Raw genomic sequence first — 4,242 nt, 5'->3', positions numbered from 1 at the left:
CAGAACACTAGAGAATCTTGTGAAAGAATTTGCAACCTTCCAATCGTCTAGTTTAAAGTTTTTTGAACGAATTTGTTAAATCTTCTTACATCCAGAATCAATTGTTTCTTACCAGTTGCTTGATAAGCTACTGATAAGGGACCCGCAATGAAACAGGGCTCTGTTTTCTCTACGATTATTTGAGATGAAATCAATTCCATGATAAAAACTATTTCGAAAACTTTCTCATTTAATGCTGATTAATTTGGAAGGACCAAGGGGCGGCATCAACTAGATATTATAACCATTCATAACACAAACATGATCAATTGAGATGAACAAAATTAGAACCAAAATTGTGCGTGTCTTTCTTTGACCATAAATTTATCAGATTTCAAGACCGTTTTTTTACATGATTAATAGTCACATCGTACCTCTAAATACATATACAAACTCGTCAAACATTTTGCATCTTTAATGCTGACTTAGGGCTGCTGTGGTGTAGCCGAGTGAGTGGGCAGTTCTGACTCTAGTCTTATCGATATGGAATGGGCACTCTCTGGACAAGTGTCCTTGCATTCTGCAGTTGAAGCAGATGTCAGCATTCGGCATGCCTGTCAACGAAAAAAAAAGAATTGAAAAAACCAACAGAAGAAAAAGGAAAACATAATATTATGTTCCATATGTGGAACTTAATATCGTATATAAAATACGCTGTTGCCGAAATGCTACACTAACACTACAGCAGAGTAAGCAGCGGCCTGAATTGGATTCTGTTGCTAAGGACGCTGCTTTTATACTGACACGCATCAATGCACTCAAATGAATGAATCACGACACGGTTCATTCATTTTGAGTAACCCGCGTATAAGTCATGTGACGCATACGGCGGGTACTCCTGTGTGTCATTCAAACAATAAAAACTACATGATGTTTAGTAGCGCAGCAGCGCAGCGAAACAGATATTGATTTTGTTCGGTTTTTTATTTGGTTGTTTCAGTCATATTCAGTTCTCGCAATTTTTTGCATGGTTCCTTAAGAGCAATTGCAATAAAACTTTAAGGGATGAAGGGCATTGGTGCAAGGATGGTCCTAAAAGAAATTCGTCATGGTCACGTGACGTCATCTTAAAGGCGTTTATTTAAATGTTTGAAAATCTCAACCACAAGAGATTGTAGATTTCTGTTTACGGGATTGGGTAGAGATAAATTGGGTCTTCATTTTATTTTGTGTGCGTGACCTCACATGACCCCTACTTCCGGTCGAAACGGGCCAAAGGTGGTAAAAGTTATAAGTGAGTGCCTAGCAAGGGTGGGCAGTTCAAAAAAATATTGATGACGTCACAAATTGCAACAGCGCCCTCTAGCGGCAGGTTCAAAACTCTTCGAAATGGACTTTGAAGATGTCTGCGGTGAAGTTGTTGGTAATCACTTCAAGTTTACACACACGTTTACTGTCAGGCAGGCATCAATAAGTCATCGGGGGGTCACGTGACGCGGAATTAAAGTTTCATTTTTTGAAGTCATATAACTGTCGAAGTAACGATGCGATTATGTTGAAACTTTGTAGATTGTTAGATATTGGCAAGTTCTCTTGAATTGTGAAATGATGTCATGATGACATCACATGATTTTTTTTATGAGTTTTTCCATTTTTGCAGCTTTAATAAATAAGTTGCTCTCTGAATATGGTATAATTTCAAACTCAGTTGAGAAATGTGAAACTTTTATTAACGAAACAGCTAAGCATCTGTGCACAAATGCAATAATATCTAGTTTTTTCCTCTGTTTTTTTTTTTTTTTTTTTTCGATTTCTGTAAAAAAAAAAGAAAAAAAAGAGCTTTTCCCAGAATCTGACGTGATGCTCTCGAACACGTGTAACCGTCTTTTTCATAAAACTAATATTGTTAATATAGGTCCTCATGCATTAAATAGGTATAAATAAGTTTGCGATGGATTCAAACTGAAGAATTGGTGGCCTGTTTGATTTGAAATACTAAGCAGACACCTGCTGAGAAAAGAAAAAAGAAAAAAAGACCCTCATCCTCCTATTTTTTTTAAAAATCTCGACGACCAACTGGTATTTCTTTGTTGTTTATTGGTTTGAAGATAATGATAGCAGAAAGCTTCACTTCTAATATTACTTATTGAGATGCTGTAGTTTTTGAGAAATGATTAAAACAAATCTCAACCGAATAGTCGTCTCACTGAGACCGTCAGACGGACGTCATAACCAGTTATGGTAATATACCGTAACCATAGCATAACTGTTTTGAAAGTACACTTTTATATGCCAAAACTGAGACGAAAATTATTTGTTTTACTCATTTCTCAAAAACTACACCACCTCTGCAGTAAGTAGAATTTCAGGGGAAGCTTTCTACTAGAAACTGACCGTTATAAAAAGGACTGTAAAACGTATGTTAAACATACGACAAAATAGTTAAATATCCCCGTTGCAAATTTAACATCTCTTATAATAAAATAGTTAAAAAATTGAAGGACCAAAATGGCCGGGTCAAAATTACTATGGAAGTGTTCCTTGGACCCTCCCCTACACATCTATACCAGATACTGCCCGGCCAAAAGGGTCTGACCACTAGAAACTGACCGTTATAAAGAGGACTGTAAAACGTGTGTTAAACATACGACAAAATAGTTAAATATCCCCGTGCAAATTTAACATCTCTTATACTAAAATAGTTAGAAGGCCCCAAATGGCCGGGTCAAAATTACTATGGATGTGTTCCTTGGACCCTCCTCTACACATCTATACCAGACACTGCCCGGCCAAAAGGGTCTGACCACTAGAAAATGACCGTTTAAAAAAGAACTGTAAAACGTGTGTTAAACATACTACAAAATAGTTAAATATTCCCGTTGCAAATTTAACATCTCTTATAATAAAATAGTTAAAAAATAGAAGGACCCAAATGGCCGGGTCAAAATTACTATGGATGTGTTCCTTGGACCCTCCTCTACACATCTATATCAGACACTGCCCGGCCAAAAGGGTCTGACCACTAGAAAATGGCCGTTTAAAAAAGGACTGTAAAACGTGTGTTAAACATACTACAAAATAGTTCAAATATTACTACAAAATAGTTAAATATTCCCGTTGCAAATTTAACATCTCTTATAATAAAATAGTTAAAAAATATAAGGACCCAAATGGCCGGGTCAAAATTATAATGGATGTGTTCCTTGGACCCTCCTCTACACATCTATACCAGATACTGCCCGGCCAAAAGGGTCTGACCACTAGAAACTGACCGTTATAAAGAGGACTGTAAAACGTGTGTTAAACATACGACAAAATAGTTAAATATCCCGTTGCAAATTTAACATCTCTTATATTAAAATAGTTAAAAAATAAAAGGACCCAAATGGCCGGGTCAAAATTACCATGGAAGTGTTCCTTGGACCCTCCCCTACACATCTATACCAGATACTGCCCGGCCAAAAGGGTCTGATCACTAGAAACTGACCGTTATAAAAAGGACTGTAAAACGTGTGTTAAACATACGGCAAAATAGTTAAATATCCCCGTTGCAAATTTAACATCTCTTATATTAAAATAGTTAAAAAATAAAAGGACCCAAATGGCCGGGTCAAAATTACCATGGAAGTGTTCCTTGGACCCTCCCCTACACATCTATACCAGATACTGCCCGGCCAAAAGGGTCTGACCACTAGAAACTGACCGTTATAAAAAGGACTGTAAAACGTGTGTTAAACATACGGCAAAATAGTTAAATATCCCCGTTGCAAATTTAACATCTCTTATATTAAAATAGTAAAAAAATAGAAGGACCCAAATGGCTGGGTCAAAATTACCATGGATGTGTTCCTTGGACCCTCCTCTACACATCTATACCAGACACTGCCCGGCCAAAAGGGTCTGACCACAAGAAAATTAATGATTTATATTTTCGTATTGAACATGCACTTAAGACGAATGTCAAACCGGTAACTGTTACTCGTTGAATATTGAACGTCCAACGTCAAATAAGTAACCAACTTCACGCCGGTATGCGATGTAAAGTTGAGTAGCATTTTGACCTTGTTCTTTCTCTGATATTTGATATAAATCCAGGTTAGCATCCACAAAAATTTGTTCACCAAATACTTCACCAAATACTTCACCAAATACTTCACCAATCTCCATTTCCACACTACATTGATGTAGATACGATAACACTTCCACTGTGTATGAGAACAAAAAAAAAGGTTATGGGTGTGGAAGAAACAAACAAGTCAAAAT

This window comes from Asterias rubens, chromosome 9 (assembly GCF_902459465.1).
Source record: "Asterias rubens chromosome 9, eAstRub1.3, whole genome shotgun sequence".
NCBI classification, from domain to species: Eukaryota; Metazoa; Echinodermata; class Asteroidea; order Forcipulatida; family Asteriidae; genus Asterias; species Asterias rubens.
Note: the sequence above shows the minus strand (reverse complement) of the source record.